The following is a 10,477-nucleotide window of genomic DNA, read 5'->3' on the forward strand; positions in this document are numbered from 1 at the left end:
AACAATGTATCTATCTTGCTATGTTTTGAAGTAACTCTAATGTGGAAAAGCTCTTTTATTGTTTTTCACCTTGAGTTTCACTGAGACAATTTGAATAACAAGTACCTGCAATGTCCTTACCTTTCAAACCCATGGCTATGATCTTTGTTTCATATCTAGAATCTGAACCTAAATCATGTTGTGTAGTTTCAGTTGTCTTCTCCTAATTCTCCTTGTTCTTAAAATTTTTGGGTCTCATTTATGGATGAAGTTTCCAGCAATAATATTCATCATGGTCATCTTCGGAACAATGTTTACATGTGAACTTTTCTTTCTCCATCTTGATGGTAGCATTCTTCTTACCTTTTCCTCTGAACTTACCCTTTCCTTTTTCTTCAGACTCAAAGGACATCCCATTACTTTCTCCAGAAACATTTTTCCCTCTTGCCTCTAAATGAGTTTCTTGAACACAAACTTCATCTAGTTTTGTAGGGTTAAACATTAGAATGATATGTCTCAAATAACTATGCAATCCTCCATTTTATTTGAGAAAACTATATTGTTAGGACAAATATATATAGAAAATCAAATATCTTTTCCTAAATTATTGAGTAAAAGATTGCACATTTTTCCACTTGATTGTTTTCTAGTTGGTGTTCATAATTCATTATGGTTGTGGCTTAGAACAAATTCTCTGGAAGCCTTGGAACAACTTGGGTTGAGTTACTAGTCTTGGAGCCTAGGTTGGGACAAACGCTTTGGATCCCCTGGTAGTTTGAGTTACTAGTCCCCGGAGTCGAGTTGGGCAAACCCTCTAGAGACTTGGAAGGTTGTGGGTTGAATTATTAGTTCTTGGAGCCTCAAAAGCTTAGGTAGAGGTCGATCTACTTGGTGTTAGTGATGTATAACCATGGAGGTGGAATCACTATGGTTGAGGGTTTAGGTGGTTTGGGATCTAGAAGCCTTGGTTTAGTTTTGTTTTGGTTTATTCCATGAGATCCACATTCATGTTTGGAATATAGTGTGGGGGTGATTGGCTGAAAGAGATATTTGGTTTAGCCCAATCTATTATCGGGTGGTACGTGGAAATCATGATTTGGTTGGTATTTTCATATGTTAATAAGAACTATTATTCTTTTGTGATTCATGTATATTTGTAGTGATTATGTTGGTGATATTATGGCTAAGTTGCCATGTTTTCTATGTTGGTTATTTGTTGGTTATGTGATGTCTATTACTTATGTCTCTTGACATGTTTTGATGAATGTATGAATCATTGATGAATGCATGGAATAACAATTGTTATTGTAGCTATTTTTAGAGGTCATTATACTTTCTTTTTTATTCTTAGATAAGTTTCAGACTCCTATGATCAAATATGCATTCAAGACATGTAGCTTACATGCTCACTATATGTTTGACAAAATGATTTTCATGGTTAGGCCTAGTTAGGTCAATTTATTGTTCAATTTTTTTATGTTTAGCATCGTCCTTATGTTATTTATCATTCTAGGAAGTCTCAGGTAGTTATGGTCAGGGGTTTGGAGGCCGGCCTAGAATTGGGCTTAGATATCAAGACAACGGGCATTGAACTAAGAAATTTAGGTCACAACTGCATGGAGCAAGGCTTGTGTGTATAGTTGGAGTTCTTCAACCACATGTAGGTAGTGTCAAGGGTGCAGTTGGGAGTCTAGGTTAGTGAAAAATAGCCCCAACTTAGTGATTGGTCACCTAGGGTGGTTCTTTGGCCCCTTTGTTTCCAATAAGACTTAAGGAATGCCTATGAGTTTTCATTGGTCAACCCCACTTCCATAACTAAAAATTAGAGGTCATTTCATGTCATAGTAACTCTTCATCTCATGTTTATGTAGGAAGGCTAGTGAAATTGGGTAAATATGGGAGGGGTGGTTACATATTGGTATCAGGGCTCCCAGGTTCAACACTTGGACTGGATGGGTGGAATTTGTTTATCATGCATGCATGTTAGTTGTTTATGTGTTGTTATGCATGCATTGTGATAGCTGATGATGTTGATGTTGAGATGGTTTATATGTTTATTTCATTATATATACATGTGTTGTGATAATACGGATTGATTGTGTAGATGATATAGCATCCCTTAAACTTCACTGAGGTATGTTTGATAATGTTTATATTTGTTTTATCTAATATGGTATGTTTGCAGGAAGAAGAAGATAAAGATGACTATCAGAATGGTGAACTACAGTTCACATGATTCTCCCTATAGGTTAGATGAATAGCATAGTGATGAGTACTCCCCCAACATAGCAGATAGATCGAGAAGTTTGAAAGAAAAGATTAGACTTTGTAAGGAGGATAATGAAATTTTCATTTGGTCAGGAAATAATTTACACAGCACAGGAAAATCAAGGGGAAGTTAATGCAGTCATCCTTTAGAGTCTATCATATTTGTAGAGACAAGGAATTCTTAGGATTAGTCATGGATGGGAGGAAAGGACCAATGAGGAATATGGAAGCAGGTCTCAATCAGGATATAGGTTTAACGGGGATGACATAGTTAAATATGGTAAGTTCTTAGATACACTTGAAAGGAAGGGTAATGACCATGGGTTCTATTCTAGTTCTGGTTTAGAGAGACATCATCATCATCACCGCCACCATCCGTATAGTAGGAGTCAAAAGTAGTAATTTCCAGAGGAGTTCAAGAAAGTAAAGCCTCCTACATATTATGGAGAAATGAAAAAGTCAAAAGATGCAGAAGCTTGGTTTCTTGGGATGAATAGGTTTTTTAGATTGCGTGATTATTCAGAAAATATAAAAGTAGGGATAGTTACTTTCAATCTTCAAGGGAAAGCAACCATTTGGTGGGAAAATGTGAAGAATGTCAAACACATTCGAGAAGAGGAGTTGACTTCGAGTGAGTTTGAGATACTTTTAGGAAGAAGTATATATCTGAAAGATACTATGATGATAGTGAAAAAGAGTACTATGAGTTCAATATGGGATCTATGACTGGTGAGGAGTATACTAGAAAATTCTTGGAGTTGTTGATATATGTACCTTATCTTAAATAGGAGAAAGAAAAGATTCAGATATTAATCTGTGGGTTTTGAATATCATTCAAAGAAAGATTTGAGTTTGATGAACCTCGATCGTTCGAGTGAGCATAAGAAATTTGAAGCACTTCTATGAGAAATCGAAGTGCAAGACCAAGAGAAAATATAAAAGTAAGGATAGTTACTTTCAATGTTAAAAGGAAAGCAACAATTTGGTGGGAAAATGTGAAGAATGTCAAACACATTCGAGAAAAGGAGTTAACTTGGAGTGAGTTTGAGATACTTTCAGGAAGAAGTATATATCTGAAAGATAGTATGATGATAGTGAAAAAGAGTACTATGAGTTCAATATGGGATCTATGACCAATGAGGAGTATACTAGAAAATTCTTGGAGTTGTTGATATATGTACCTTATCTTAAATAGGAGAAAGAAAAGATTCAGATATTAATCTGTGGGTTGTGAATATCATTCAAAGAAATATTTGAGTTTGATGAACCTAGATCATTCGAGTAAGCCATCAGAAATTTGAAGCACTGTTATGAGAAATCGAAGTGAAAGACCAAGTCTAAGAAGGATTGGAAAGGTAATGAGAAGAATAAGGGAAAGTGGGCTAAGAAGAGAGGAAAACCCTAGGATAGAAAGGACAAAGAGAATGTAGTGCTGCACAAGAAGTTCAATGTAGCTGAAAAAGGACATGAATTTCAGTCTGACAAGAAGAACAAGGATGATGTCAGGAAGCCTTTGCAATGTTTAACTTGTGGAAATGATCATCACAGAAGAGATTTCCCATAGCATCAGGGTGGCAAACCGAAGATTTACGGTGCTTAGAAGGCACATATATTTGAAGATGTTGGATAGAGTACTCCTCGGATTTATGTAGCATTAGATAATAAGCAGGTTGATCATCAAGCATCTATTATCAAGATGGAAGGTAAGCTTTGTGATCAAGTTGTTTCTATTTTGATTGACCTTGGATATAACTATAGTTATATCAGTCCTAACCTAGTGGATAAATGTTATTTGAATAAAGAAGTGCATGCAGAGTCTTGGTTGGTGCAGTTGATTATAGGTACCAAGAAAAGCATTCATCATTGGGTGAGATCTTGTTCATTTGATCTTAACAGTATGTTTATATTAGTGCATCTAAATGTGCTTATGTTGGGGTCATATAATATGTTGTTAGATATGGATTGGTTGTACATTCATAGGACTAAGGTAGATTTCTATGATAAGGCTTAGAGGTCGGGTACTTTCATAATAATTCTTTGTCTCATGTTTACCCAGATAGGCTGCTGAAATTGGGTAAATGTGGGAGGCATGGTTACAACACAGTGCATCATTAAGTCCTAAGCATCCCTTTTCTACGCATTATTGCTTTAACATGTGCCCTCCTCTTCTTATCATGCAATTTTCACTCCTAATGGTTGATCAAGTCACCTTGTCCCATCATTGATGGGATATTGTCCCTAACTTGATATGATTTGGGAAAACTTTAATGATGGAAGTTTATTTTAAAGTTTAGAAATTTTGGTGAATAATACTAGTCCCTAATATGTAAATTGTAAAATGTATATTTTTTTTTTAATATTTAGATTTCTAATTAGTATATTTTTTGTAGATTCACAATTCATGTAATGTACTAAAACACAAGAAAAGAATCTACTCTACTCTTTAAACGACAGAAACCAATGATCGATGAAAAAAATAATCAACAAGAAGAATATAATAAAAGACACATAACACAATTATTTTTGTAGGGAAATCCACTTCTCAAAACCCCGACTATCTATTGCATTAATTAGAAATCTGAGTGATAATACAAATCTTGTTCTCACAAGAACAATTCTTGCACAATTATGATCAACTCTCTGCCTCACAAGCCCACACTGACCAACACCTAGCCAATTTTTGTTGCCTACTGAGCCCCTATTTCCTTGCGAAATTCTTGAGAAGAATAACCCATATTTAATTGAGAATTCCTTCTTCCATAACTCCGCAATCCAAATATAAGTCCTCTTCTAATTGCATGCATGATCTGTACAACTCGGATAATTCTACAACTAATAGTACATTGTCCTTGCACTCTAGTATCAACTGGGTCTTTCTCTGAACTAACATGCATGAGTTTATCATGAGGCAATATTCAGTTAGCTAGAGTAGCACTGAGGATGCACCAGTGCACTAACTCACTACTAGACCTCTACTAGTTCTACAAACAATTAGAACTAGTTTAACTGTTTATAACTCAGTCAAACAGATTTATCTAATTACAACTCAAATAAACTCATCCTGGACCCCTAAAACTTAGGGAGAACATATACATGACTACAGAAAGACTTCCAAATTGAAATTCATAAGATAATTAATTTAATTAAACTTAATTAATTTTTTACAAGTTTCTATGTGAATAGAATTCAATTTTGATTCACAATTTAATTCAAGGACAAATTAAACTAGAATTTCTTATTTCCATTTCTCAACACTCCCTCTCAACAAGAAAGGGATTATCAGCTTCCCTGATTCTATCTATGTGAAACTTGGATTTACATCTTGACAATGCCTTTGTCAAAATGTCAGCATCTTGCTCCTCTATGGGAATGTACTCCAACAACATAATCCACCTCGATACACAATCGCGAATATGATGATATTAGTATCAATATTCTTGGACCGATCATGAAAAAATTGATTTTGAGAGAGTTTGATACAACTCTAATTAGCGCAGTAAATCATAGTTGGATCCCTCTACTGGGAAAACAAACCAACCAGAATCTTCCTCATCCAGATGGCCTCACATGTTGCCTGCATTGCATCCATGTACTCTGCCTTTGTCAAACTAAGTGCAACTGATCTCTGCTTCCTGATGTACTAAGAAAATGCTACTAACCCAATACTGATGATCCCTCCTAAAGTGCTCTTCATGTTGGATTGACTCCCTGCCCAATCTACATCGGTGAAGCCTTGAAGCTTCACTCCCTCTCTCCATTTGTACCACAATCCATACTAAGTAGTTCCATTGAGGTATCTCAACACATGCTTTTTTGCCTTCCAATACAGCTTGGTAGGCCTAGCCTTCAATTGACTAAGCTGGTTAACTACATAGCACATATCCATTCGTGTGTTCACCAAATACATGAGTGAACCCACAAGCTGCCTGTAAATATTAGTTTCAACTACTTCCACCGATGTAGTATCCTCTTTCCTCTAGTTACCTCATAGAGGAGTCTCCATGGGTTTGCTTCTCTCCATGTGGAACCTCTTGAGTATCTCATTGGCGTACTTTCCCTGAGACACAAATAGTTTCCCATCACCCTGCCATACTTCCATGCCCATAAAGTAATGCATGAGCCCCATGTCCTTCATCTCAAACTCTCTTGCAAGGTCCTCCTTGCAATACTTGATCAACTGATCATCACTTTTCAAAATCAAATTGTTGACATATAACACAATGATCAACAATTTACCTTCTACCACTATGTGGTTCAGATTCAGATTCGCTTCACTCTTGGTGAAGCCCAACTTGGTGAATGTTGGGTTGTGTTAGATTCTTTCCATCACTAGGCCCCTTAGTCGACGGGGGGGTTATAGGGAGGGTGGAGCCCCCCATTCGTTGCATCGATTGCACAATAGGGTTGTCATAGGGGGTTTGAGAGGGGCGGGTGGGCTCTACGGGGTCCAGGATAGCACCCCGAGGAATTTTTTTTTGGACCCTTTATTAGGTGGGATGAACCTACCTATGGTTTTGTGCATGGTTTTAGCACATGGTTTTGGGCGCGATGGTTTTTCGGTCCATGGTATTGGATGCTTCAGCATGTATATATATGTATTGTAACATATGAAAGGAACATAATTAAAAATCAAGCTAGTAGTCCCAGTTTTGGGATCTAGGGGAAATCTCTGTGTATATGTGTTTTATGTGTTATGCTCTTGCATTGTTTATTTTCTATATTTTAAAATTCGTATGCAAGTAATTTTTGTACAGGGTTAAAACGTACAGTGAAGTAGTTATCGATCCTGGTGTACCAAGCACAGGGTGCTTTCTTTAGCGCATACAATTCTCTCTTGAGCCAACACACAAGCGACTCATAGTTGAAGGCCTCTTGAGCCACGAACCACGAACCTAACCTTATGCTTCTCCACACTACCATCTACAACTTTTTTACCCTATAAAGCCATCGAGAGCTCACCACTGACTTTTCCTTCACTCTTAGGACCACATGCCAAACACTATTATGAACTATGGAGTCATAGTCCTCCACCATGGCATCAACTTAAACTGATTGATGTACTGCCTCCTCAAAGGAAGATGGCTCTGTCTCAACACATCCACTCATAAGAACCATGTATCTAGTGTACCTCTCAGGTGACCTCCTCTTCCTATGCTGAGATGTGTGTGCTCCCACATTCTCCTGTGCGTCATGCAATAACCTATCAGCCTCTCTGGTGTACTTCCTACATTGAGATGTGGGTGCTCCCACATTCTCCCATGTGTCATGCAATAATCTGTCAGCCTCTCTGGTGAACTTTCCCCCATCTCTCGAAGACTCTTCCTCAGTGGATGTCTCCACTCCTAGATCCTCTACATGTGGTCGCTCCACATCAATCTGAGGCTCCTCAACCTTAGGAGCTAAGAGCTCCACATCTACATGTAGCTCAAGCTCCCTCTCAAGGGAAACTTGCATGGCCTTCTCCTTATCGAATCTAACATCCTTGCAAACCACTGTCAACCTGTTGGTCGGCAAGTACACCTGCACTTGTGAAGTGTATCAATGTAACCCACAAGTATCCCCATCTCTGTTGTTGGCTCAAGCTTCTTCCATGGATATTTGGCCACGTGGAAATATACTGATGACCCAAAAATCCTAAGGTGACCAACATCTAGTCTCTTTGCAGAATAATCCTCCTTCGGTGTCTTCATTCCAAGAATCCAATGTGGCTACGGTTCTGCAAATAAATCATTGTGTTGCATGCCTCAGACCATAAGTGTAGTGTTATGCCTTGATCATGCAACATTGCCCGTGTTTCCCCTACAATGATTTTGTTCTTCGTCTTGGTCACCCCATTTTGTTGTGGGTTATGGGGTGTCTTCAGCTCTCGTTTAATCCCTTCTCTTCCCCATAGGTTCTTAAACTCATTTGAGACATACTCACCACCATTATCACTCCTTAGAACTTTAACCTTCTTGCAACAATCTTTCTCAACCAATGCTTTAAATCCACAAAACTTTGTGAAAGTTTGATCCTTCTTCAGCATGAAAAATATTGAGCATTTACGAGAAAATTCGTCAACAAATATAACATATACCTTTTTTTGGCCATGGATGTTTTCAAGAATGGTCCACACACATCTAAATGGACTTGCTCTAGAATCACCCATGCTCGACTGTCTCTATCGTGAAAGGAAGCCTTGGTGTATTTTCCCAAAGTACACCCCTTGGATGTATAAACTTTCTCAAGTGTACCTTTGGGAAGACCAGTAGTGGTCTGATGCATGATTTTCAAAGCCTCATGATGCAAGTGACCCAATCACCTATGCCAAAACTCACCAACGTCTCCGCTCTACACCTTCTCTACTTTCATGCTCAAATTAACACAATACCCTACCTCCAACTTATATATATTCATAAATCGAATCCCTATCTTCTTTACTTGACCCATGGCTATGTGTCGAAGGAATGACTTTCCTTTCAATAAAATAACATCATAGCCTCTATCCTCAAGCATGGAGACCTATACTAAGTTTTTATTCAACACGGGAACATACATAACATCTCTCAGTGTGTAGCACCCTACTCCCTCTGAAAAGTAATTGTGCCCAATCCAGTAGCATTATACCTCCTGAGATCACCCATCTCGATATGCATCTAGAGATCTTTCTCCTCTAGGTCATTGAACAAATTATTGTCACCAGTCATGTGGAATGAAGCTCCACTATCAAGGTACCATACACTACCCATGATTGATGACACCATGCATGCAATGATATTAAAGTCCAATTCTAATTAAGAGGCCAAATCCTCACCCGCCGCTCCTCCTGAGGACCTCTTCTTGGACTTCTTGAGTGGACAGTTTGTAGAAAAATTTCCCAGCTCATGACAATGAAAGAACTTAACTCTCGACATGTATTTCTTCTTGCCTCCATTGCAATAATCTGATTTGTAATGGGAACCCTTCCCTTTCCCCTTCCTTTCCTTACTTGCTAAGGTACAATTTTACTCATCATCGGTCTTTGATGAGGAACCATCTCTAGTGTTCCTTCTGATTTCCTCCTGCATCAAATCCAACCACAGTCCTTCCCAATGTCGCAGCTTCTCCCTCCCATCAGCAGAGTCTTGATAACTATGGAAACTCTTGGGGAGTCCTAGAAGAGGTTGGCTCACCATATCATCCTCGGAAATGGTTATTCCAACACTTCCAAGCTCATCATGATAGTGAGTGAACATGGTCAAGTATTTTGGAACGATCTCACCTTTCTACATCTTGATTTTTTGAAGTTTATCTTTCAATGCCAACTTCCTATGGTCACTGCTATTCTAGAACAGGTCTGTCAATGTTTTCCACATACCATACAAAGTTTCCTTCCAATGGAGACTTGAGACAATGTGGTCTCAAACTCCCTCAAGGATTATCCGCCTTGACTTCGCCACACACTTCTTCAATTTGGCCAGATTCTATGCATCCAACGATGTTGTCTTAGGAATGTCTTTCTCAATGAATTCTTTGAGGCCATTATCCTCTAGCATAACATCCATCCTATCCTTCCAGGTTATATAATTCATGTTTCCTTCCAAGGAATACTCGAGCCTCAAACCGTAGAAAGACATTTGTCGATCCTAAATTATGTATTGCAAATTCGAATTTCACCTATAACCCTAAACTCAAAACTTCAAAATCTCCTCTAGTATACTCTCTTAACCTCTAATACCAAGTAGATTTTCATGTAGATTCACAACTCATGTAACGTACTAAAACACAAGACAAGAATCTATTATACTCTTTAAACAATGGAAACCAATTATTGATGAAAACAATAATCAACAAGAGGAAGATAATCAAAGACACATAACACCATTATTTCTCTAGGGAAAGCCACTGTTCAAAACCCTGACTATCTATTCGGAATAGGTCCACTAGGGTCAATTTTGGGGTTAAAAACCCAAGTTTTGGGGCAGAAAGCCCAAATTTTGTATAAAGAAATGTAAAGTCTCTGCATTTTGTGGTCACAGAGCATGAAGATATCAAGAGTCAAAAAAGGGTTTCCACCCTTAGTCTAGATAGGTTGTGTCAGCTTCATGAGATCCGCCCTTGGTTTAGGACCACGGGATTGTATAAAAAGGAGGTCTTAGAGGAGTCTAAAAGAGTCGGTCGAGGAAGTGGAGTTATTGATGAGTCTATAAAGGAGCTAAGAGTGAGAGTCTTAACATAGGAATAAGGCTCTACAATTGAGTGCGCAGATCCT

Source organism: Pinus tabuliformis, chromosome 9 (assembly GCF_031772625.1).
Source record: "Pinus tabuliformis cultivar Carrire ecotype Pingquan chromosome 9, CPIR1, whole genome shotgun sequence".
Taxonomy (NCBI): domain Eukaryota; kingdom Viridiplantae; phylum Streptophyta; class Pinopsida; order Pinales; family Pinaceae; genus Pinus; species Pinus tabuliformis.